We start from the raw sequence: 9,698 nt of genomic DNA on the forward strand, positions 1-9,698 counted from the left end.
ATAATATAGTTAGAAGGGAAACATAAGTTGGACCTGGCGTTCCTATTCTTATATAGAAAAATAGAACAGAACTCTGCGTTTTCTTCAAAAAAATACATAAATTGGGCTGCCAAAAATAAAACCTCGGATGGGAGGTCCATAGGCCGGTCGATACATGACGGCCCTAAGAAAATACAAACAGGCCTATGGACCTCCCATCCGAGGTCGTGGGCTGCGCATGTTAAAAATGAAAGCCTAGAAGGGGCAGCCCAAAACCACGTCCAACACTTGCCAAAACTTCGTCCCTCGTTTTCTCTATGTTTCTCACACTCGACATTGTGTGGGCATTTTGACTGTGCATCATATGAAGATGTGCTATGCATGAATGTTGATCAGCATGATGTTAACTGGCTGGTAGTTCCATTTTCGACCATGAATAAAACTCCCAACATGTTTTTAACCCTGTTTGAAAAGGCCGTGTTAATATAAATGCTCTGCCTCTAAAAGTTGCAGTTTCTTATCTGAAACTTAACTTGCAGTTTCTTATCTGAAACTGAAACTTACAGTTTCTTCTTTGAGAATCACATTGTCTGCACTTTTATACTCCTATGAAACTACATTTTTAAGTGCTAAAAACAGATCTCTAGAATTCATAAAATACTTCATATGCTCAAAACTGCAAATCTGAAATTCAAAAGACATTCATACCTGAAAGTACTCTCAAAATACACAACAAAAAACACAATTCACAACCTGCAAATACTGACAACCCTAAGCTCCTCCTGACAATTCACAACCTGCCTGACTATTGCGCTGGGGGGGCAGCCCCCTCCTATTCCTCGGTGATAGACAGCCGCCCCGTGAGACGATGTGAATGGTGAGGGAGACGATGGCGGGGAAGCGTCGTCGGGCCAACTGCTTTTCTCCTCTTACAGTTGGGTTCGGTCGACGAAGACTCCACCGGCTCGCTCTAGCAGGACACCCTCACAAACGGCACCCTGTAGATGCTCGATCCTTCAATCTCTGGTGGATGCTCCATCTGGGATCGATACTCCCACCACCGCTCCCTCACGATCAGATTCGGTGAATCTGTTTGCTCCATGGCCCAGAGGAGCAGCTCTATGTACTCCGGCGCGACTCCCTCCGAGAGTATCGCTGCCTTTTCGCTCTGTTGCAGATATTTGGCCATGGATGTCACCGTCGCCGCTAGTTGGTCCTTGTTGTCAAACCAAAACTGTATCTCCAACATCCTAGCTAGCTTCACAGGGTCGCCGTCTGCGATCCTCACATATCGGTTTTACTCCTCCATCGATCTACTTCTCCACAGCACCTTCACTCGCCGGCGGTGGTTTTTGAATGGAAGAGGAGAGGAGCAGCGTTGGTTTTGGACTAGAACGGGAGAGGAGCGACGCTGGTTTTGGACTGGAACAGGAGAGGAGGGGCGGTGGTTTTGAAATGGAAGAGGAGAGGAGCGGCGCTGCATTTAGATTGGAACAGGAGAGGAGCGATGGTGGTTTAAGAGGAGAAGAGTGGAAGAGCGGCGCTGGTCTTGGAAGTATTTTTTTGTTGTTTTGCGTATTTTGGGTCAAAGTTTGACCACGTATTGTATTTGACAAGCAAAATGTGAATGCATGTCACCAAAAATTGTATCGTTTGGTTCATATCTGAATGTACTTTCAAATTATATTATTTTTGCAACGTATAACATATATTTTATGTGCGAAAATCATGGTCAATTATGACCCAGAATAAAAGGGAGACTAGTTAATGTGGGGTCGCTTTCTTAATTGAAGGGTAAATTGATTTTGATTTTGATCCAGTCACAGCGCGCCGGCCCTCTCGTCCAATCCTAAATCGCTGCCGCACGCTCCTCTCCCTCTTCTCCATTGCAAAACCACCTGCTCTCCTCTCCATCATCTCCATTCCAAAACCACCGTCTCGCCTCTCCCTCTTCTGATCTTCTCCATTGCAAAACCACCTTCTCTCCTCTCCATCATCTCCATTCCAAAACCACAATCTCGCCTCTCCCAATTCTGATCTTCTCCATTGCAAAACCACCTCCTCTCCTCTCCATCATCTCCATTCCAAAACCACCGTCTCGCCTCTCCCTCTTCTCTATTGCAAGACCACCGTATCTCCTCCCATCTTCCAAAGCTAGCACCGGACCACTCAGAAGGACATCTATGGAGAGGATGTAGCAGCGAATCAGGCAGATCGCTGGCGGCGACCAGGCAAAGTTAGCCAGGTTGAAGGAGATCCTTAGTTGGTTTGACAATGAGTGGGAGATTTCGAGGACGATGCGGGCCATGTGGCAATGTATGCGAAAGAGCGAGACGGCGGCCATGAGGGCGGCGGTGTACATGTACTCCTCGGTGGCAGTCACGCCGCAGTCCTCCGAGTTCATCGAGTATCTCCTCTGGGCGATGAAGCAGACAGATTCGCCCGAGGTGACAGTCAGGCGGAGGTGGTGGGCGTACAGGTCGAAGGTCGAGCAACCAGAGGATAACGAATTGATCGAGTATGGTGTGCCGTTCGTGAGGGTGCAGAGCCAGCCGGAGCCACAGGAGTATTCTTTCTCCCACCGCAAGAGGAGGCCGGATGGTGTGACGTCGCTTCCCCGCCGTTCTCCATGGTTCTCTCGACGCTCGCCTCGTTTCAACGGCGGCGGTAGGGTTTAAGGTAAGCTTCGCACTAACCTAATCTTCTACCTGCTCATGCTTACCATCAGTGTGACAGCTGATGAAAATCATGCTTACAATCAGTCTCCGAGTACTCCGCCAATCACCCTAAAATAGCTCTGGACATTTGGGTCAAAGTTGTGACACGGTGTACAAATAAAGAAAAATAGATTGGTGCTTCTTTCAAAAAAGAGTACTCCCTAGAAAACTGCCAATATAAGCTACTAGTATTTGGTTAGATGATTTGCTGCCAAGAAAGATCTGTCCACAGAGAGCGCCACACATCCCACTTGTGGTGGTGCATGCCAATGCGTGCATGCAGCATGGTTGGTGTCGGTAATTTTTTACTTGGCACACTTCGCACTCTGCATATATGCCGGTTCCATACGTACATTTGTGCAGTTCCACCAAAATGCAGCTAAATAACCCAGTTAGCACAGATAATGAAAAAGTGTGATTACATTATAGTGGCACTAGTTGATGAAACACACAAAATAAATAGAAGAAAATATAGTGATAGTATCATAGTATGCCATGGTGCGAGGGCGAGATGGGCCCTGCGATGCCTCATATGGTACGCCTCATACTGGACATCGTCCCAAGTCTCCCAGATACACCTTCTGCCAGTGATGAACATCAGTGTACAGCGGTAGTATAAGGAGGCGCCTTGAGACATTCAAATCTCTATTTTAGTACATATCAACTAAAATTAAGCACCCCAGTTTGCAGAAACGCTTAAACATTAACAATGGGACTAGTTGATGAAACATACATTAACAAAGAGAAGCACTTTCTTTATCTACATTGGAAATGAAATGATACAGATGACACTCGCTCTATTTTAACTGTATTATTACTTCATTTTATCAGTGACACTAGGGTCGAGCAGGTGGCAAACGAGGTGTACCGTGCGTCGCAAGGATGGAGGCCGGGGGTGCTTAGACTGGGATGCTGAAGCTGGCTCTTTCAGTCACCAACATGGATGATTCAATTCATGGGACCTTTTGGTGCAGTTCACCTAAAATGAAGCAATGTCCCGTGAGCTAGCAGCTTCTTCTTCAATTTTTCTAAGAAAAGGGCTCCAGCCCTGGTTCCATTTCCATCAGAAAACGAAACCCACAGAGCTTCTTCTTCATTAGATGCCATAAAATTGAGCAACATCAAGGTTGGTTGTGAAGCTCCTGGAATGCTCAACTATAATTTGGATATCATTTGTGCAGTTCAACTAAGATCTAGCGTGAAATGTATATCTCTGTTTGCACAAAAAAGGTGGAAAGGAGGGTGACTAACAAGTGATGAAAGATGCATCAAATGAAAAGAAGCATGTTCCTTATCTGAATGGCAATCCTACAAGGACAGTAGCAATTTCTAAAGCACTGGCATTGCTAGATATTAGTGTGGGCATTAGGATTAACTATGACAACCGTTAAATACGACATTACTTTGGGCACGAGAGAGTAGGCGGACTAGGACAGTTACATTGCTAACGAAAACAACCAACTTATCTTAATGGGAAATTTTAGCAGGACATGTAAAGAAGTGCCTGTCGGATTTCGGGTTCCGGCAGACCCTTGAGGTTCGAACACCAGGGTGCGCGCGGAGATTTCGCCTCCTACCTACCTGCACCCCTCCGCCTCGCTAAGGTCTAAGCTATGGAAAGAATAACACGAGGGACAGGAGGTTTATACTGGTTCAGGCCACCGTTGTGGTGTAATACCCTACTCCAGTGTGTGGTGTGGTGGATTGCCTCTTGGGCTGATGATGACGAACAATACAAGGGAGAACAGCCTCGCGAGGGTCTGTTCTTGGCTGGGGGGATGAACTGCTGGGAGGAGTTCAGTCACCCTTCTCTCTCTCTCTCTCTGATCCCTTCGATTGATCGATCGATCGATTACCTCTCTAAAGAACCTCCTCTCCAGAACCCCCTTTGCTCTGTGGGTGGCTGGTCCTATTTATAGAGGCCCTGGTCCTCTTCCCAAATATCGAGCGGGAAGGGAGCCAACAATGGCGGGCTAATTTGAAGGGGGACAGCTAGTACTAGCTACCCTGACAAAAGTAGTATTCGCCTGCGCAAAGCTCTGGTGGTGATGCCGTCTTGGGCTCCACGATGACCTCCGTCTTGCAGTCCTCCCGGTTTTGGTCTTGTTGCACCGAAATGGCAACCTTTGCCTGATGCCTCGGTACTCCGTGGCTGCGCTTGCCCCCTTTGCACCAAAGAGGAAAGGAGGACACTGCGCGGGCTGGCACCCGCCTGGCGCCCTTGGTCGTCATGGCTTGCGTCATGGGCACCTCGCAAGGTACCCCGCCTTGGTCTATCCGCCTCCTCGCGAGCCAGCCTGACGAGGCCGTGCCTGAGGAAGCTCCGCATCATCCGCCCCGCGAGGCTTGGCCCCTCGCGAGGGTCTTGGGTTTGTGTTGGTGAAGATGGGCCGCACTGGGCCCCCCTTTGAGCCACGCCACAGGCCGCAAGCAGGCAAGTCTGGGGACCCCCGTTCCCAGAACACCGACAGTAGCCCCTGGGCCGAAGGCGCGCCTGGACTTGTTCGTGCAGGGAGGCGGAAGGGCAAGAGCGAAGCGCCGTGGGCCCTAACAGCCTGCGGCCTTGGGCGCCGCGTGGCAGTTGATTGGACGTGGGCGCCTTAGCAACCGCGCGAGTTGATAAAGGAGCGGCATCCATCTAGGCTTTGCTTCCTGCTTTCCCCGGTTGCTGCTCAGATCCCCTTTCTTGCGCCTCTCCTTCCTTCCTCCAAAATTTCCAGATCTACTCCGACCGTGTGACCTAGGAAGCCATGGCGCCTCGTCAGCCCCCGGCCGTAGCTTGGTACTCGTCTGCCCTCGACCCGCCGAACGTGTCGGAGGCGAGCCTTGCCCGGTTGCGCCAGATGGCGATGGCGCGGGGCATCAACGGGGCGAAGGTGTTCAAACACGGCTCCGCCACCCCTGAGGGTCAAGGGAGCACCTTCTATCCGTTCTTCATAAGTGCCATTACTGCTGGCCTGGTGCCTCCCTTCTCCGAGTTCTTCTTCTCTATCCTCCGCCATTATAAGCTACAGGCACTACATCTCCACCCCAACTCCGTCCTTCTCCTAGCAATATTCGCCTATTACTGCGAGGCTCACGTAGGGGTGCAGCCCTCAGTGGCCTTGCTGCGCCATTACTTCTACCTCTGGACCTCTCGTGGCACTGCTTCCGCGTGCGCGAGCTTCGTCGCGTATGGTGGCGCCATTGCCATTTCGAACCCCGGGAAAAGGATTGAGGGCTTCCGGAGCAAGTGGGTCTTGGTGGATGCTGGGCGCATCCACCCTCGGCTGATCTTGCCCACGAAGCAGCCCACGAGCTCCAGTGATTCGGGTCGAGCGAAGCTCGCGGACCCCCACGCGAAGCTGGTGTTGGAGAAGATGGACGCGGATCTGAGGCTGGCCAACATGGCGGCGGCGAAGCTGACCGGCGCGTCGCTGCTGAGGGAATTTCTGGAGCACCAGCTGGCTCTGCTTCGGCAGTACTCACTTCTGATGTGGAGGCCCCGTCCGAGCCCCACGGCCTTAGCTGACGGAGATCTGGCTGCAGTCCTCCAATCTCTGGTCGGGGGCGATGTGGCAAGGTTGGTGGGCGCTCCTACGCCCTTGTTCCTCCGCGATGACTGGGAGCAGGTAGTGGAGTCCATGCCCGTCTTCAACGGGGATGGGCCCATGCCCATGGAAACTCCCGAGGAACCGGTGGACGTGCCCTCCGACGACTCCAGCGAAGAGGAGGAAAGAGGGGAGCGGGAAAAGGGGCCCGACTCCCAGGCGACTGACGGAGAGTCGAGGGCTCCCCTCCCTCGGCGCAGGTCCCGCGTTCTCCACCTCTCTCCAAGCGATGACGACGAGGATGACGACGAGGAGGACAGCGAGGATAACGACGAGCAGGACGGCGGGAGCTAGCCCCCGATCCCGAAGAAGGACAGGATCGGGCTGATCTCCCGCGGGTCTGCCCCGGCCCCGAGGCGGACCGCAGACGCACCTTCCGCCTCCAAGCATCCCGAGGTTGACCCTTCCATCCGGCTTTTAGGCTTCAAATTTGGCCGGAGGCCGCTTGAGCTCACTGGCGACGACCCGTAAGCATTCGATTCTTGTCTTTATTTCTTGCTCTGCTTCTGAGGCTTGACGTCCGCATCTCTTGGATAGGCTGGCGCCCGTAGCAAAGAAGCCGAAGGGAGCTCCTGAGGTTCCATCCGTGGTAGCACCTCTGCCCGCGAAGGAGGGTGACCGCGACGCACAGGCTTCTCCTGCCCAGTCGTCCTCACGAGGCCTGGCTGAGCCGGCTGGGGCGAGCTCAGCCCCCTCGGCCCAAGTGACTCCTGAGGTGTCCTTGCCTGCCGCCACCACTTCAGCCGTTGGGGCGCGGCAGACCCCGCCTCAGGATGTTGTGGCCGCGCTGCCTCCTTCTCCTCCTACTCCACCGGCTGCTGTCTCTCCGACTCCTTCTGCCGTCCTAGATCGTGTTGTTGCTGAGCTAGACCGACTGCGGCAGGATCTTCTTGGCGCCGACCCCCGCTTGGTGGCCGGGCGCTTGGAGCTGGCTTCAGGATGGGTTCGCTCTGACGCTTCGATTTGGGCAGCGCTGGTCCAGGCCTCGACGGCTTGCGACGAGGAGAAGCAGGCCGTCCTTGAGGCGAAGGCTGCTCGTGACGCAGCCCTGGGGGAGGTGGTCGACATCCGTGGATGTTGCAAGGCGCTGGAGGATGAACTGCAAGACTTGCGGGACCAGCTCGCGAATGAGGTCCGCCTTCGCCAAGAGCAGGAAGAAGGCGTGAAGGCTCGCAAGGCGGCCGTCAAGGAGAGGGAGGTCAAGCACAGGAAACGCCGCGACCGCCTAGGCGCGCTGGAGCAGGAGTTGGGGCCGAGGAAGTCCAAGCTGGACGACAAGGCCCTGGTTCTTGCCGAGGACCGCGTGGCCTTCACAGAGATGGAGGCGAAGGCTCGCTCCTCGCTTAGGATGCTTTACGGCAGCGGCCTGGGGAGCCCGCTGGCTGGCGCCGAGGATGGCCCCGCAAAGCTGCTTCCCTTCCTGGTTCGCGCTATTGAAGATGTTGCCCTTGGCCTTGGCCCCACGGCCGAGGCTGAGGCGCGTGTCCTGTCTTCTGCAGCACTGACGCGGGTCCTCACCCACATCTACCTTCGTGATTCTGGCGTCGACCTCGACAGCCTGCTGGAGCCAGTAAGCGGCGAGCGTGCCGCTGCCGCTGCCGAGGCCGTGAAGGGTCGCGCGGAGGCTCTGCTGGGGAAGTTCCGGGCCTTCAGCACCAAGCCGAAGCAAGGCGCTGCCGACCCCACTGCTCCATGAGGCGAACCCACTCCGCGCTGCTCCACTGCCGACAAGTGACTCCGTCGTGGCTCATGTCCTGCCTTTAATTCCTACACATGTATCATGCCTCGGGGAGGCGTTTAAACTTGCATTTGGCATTGAGATAACAGTGTGGACTGTAATATTTGCTTTTGAATTCCTTGAAATTTGCGCTTTTCCTTCCTACTTGCTTATGTTCTACGCCGGCAGAGCCCAGCCCCGCGCATGCCTCACCCAGCGTTGGTCCCGACCGGAAACCAGGATGGGGCCAAGGAGTGAGGGGCTACGTGAAAAATTAGGCTCCTGAGTCGCGATGCTCAGGAGTTCCCCTTGGCGCACGAACAGCAAGTAGGGAGGTGTGATGCGGGTGGATCTACCGTTCTACGTCTGCAGAGCCCGGCTGCGCGCATGCCTCACCCAGCGTTAGCCTTTCGGAACTAAGGAGTGAGGGGCTACGTGACCAGTTAGGCTCCTGAGTCGCGATGCTCAGGAGTCCCCCTTGACGCTCAAACGACCTTCGTACCTTGGCTCCGCTCAGGGAGAGACGCGCAACGAACCAGGCCCGGGGGGACCTGGCTGGGCAGCGTGCATCTAGGTGTGACCCAGGCGCAGCCCCCGTGCCCAGCCTCCTCGCATGGCACTCCCGAGGGGAGGCGTTACAATGAGGCTAGACACTGAGCTCTGGGCTCCCTGAGGTTGATGCGGCCCAGGGGCCACCCTCAGTTGTTTATGACCAGCGCGGAGCATAGCGCTTCCGTATGTGTACGGGCATAGCCGCTCCTCGGCAGTGTCGTCAGCCAGCGCGGAGCATGGTGCTTCCACTGGTACGTGGGAGGGGGCCCCCCTCCGGGAGGAGCCCCCGGGGCATGTACAGCCCCGCCCTGACACGTGGCTGACACGGTAGGGCCTGGCGAGGTGTATCTGGGCACCCGTGAGCCAGCGCGGGACTCACGGGGCCCTACCTCTAGGCGGGTTGCGCCTGGCACTGGGCCTTATCTTGTGATGTGTCCCTGCAAATTTGGTTAGATGTCGGCACTCTACGTCCTCGGGTCCCGGCCCTCGAGCTGGTCTCAGCCGTCGCTGGTATGCCAGGTCGCGATGCCATGGACAAGGCCAGAGGGTGAGGGCTAGAGAGCCAGTAAGAGCCCTGAGTCGTGATGCTCAGGTACCCCCCCCCCTTTAACGTGCAAGTGGTCGGCATGGAGAAGAAGAGGTGTCGTGGACCGGCATCAAATAATCAGGCATGGTGGGTCTAACGCATAACCGGAAATAAACGCAAATGGGATACATGCCGCTGGGCCTGGCCCGAGCGGCTTGGGGATCATGCAGCCCGAGGGGCGCCCCCAACAAGGTAAGCTAACAACATGAAATAAAAAAGGGATACACGCCGTAGGGATGGACCCACGCGGCCTGGGAATAATGCAGCCCTGGGGGGCGCTCCCAGCTGGAAATGAAACTCGAAAGATGTCACCTGATGATGTTGAGGACGAAGGAGCATTGGTGTAGCAGACTCGGTGGGCTGCGGGAGCCGATCCTCATGAGCCCCCAGGCCCAGGGGCCTCAGGAAGCTCCGGAGGCGCTGGCGGCTCCTCCTGGACCATCTCCATCCCCGCCAAGGCTGCGGAACGCCTAGCCTCTCATGCCTCCGTGATGCCCCTCGTGAGGCGCTGGTACATGGCAGCCGCGTTCGGCAAGCCGTAAGGCATGCGAACGTAG

This window comes from Triticum urartu, chromosome 5A (genome assembly GCF_056163025.1).
Source record: "Triticum urartu cultivar PI428250 chromosome 5A, HENAU_Tu73, whole genome shotgun sequence".
Classification (NCBI taxonomy): domain Eukaryota; kingdom Viridiplantae; phylum Streptophyta; class Magnoliopsida; order Poales; family Poaceae; genus Triticum; species Triticum urartu.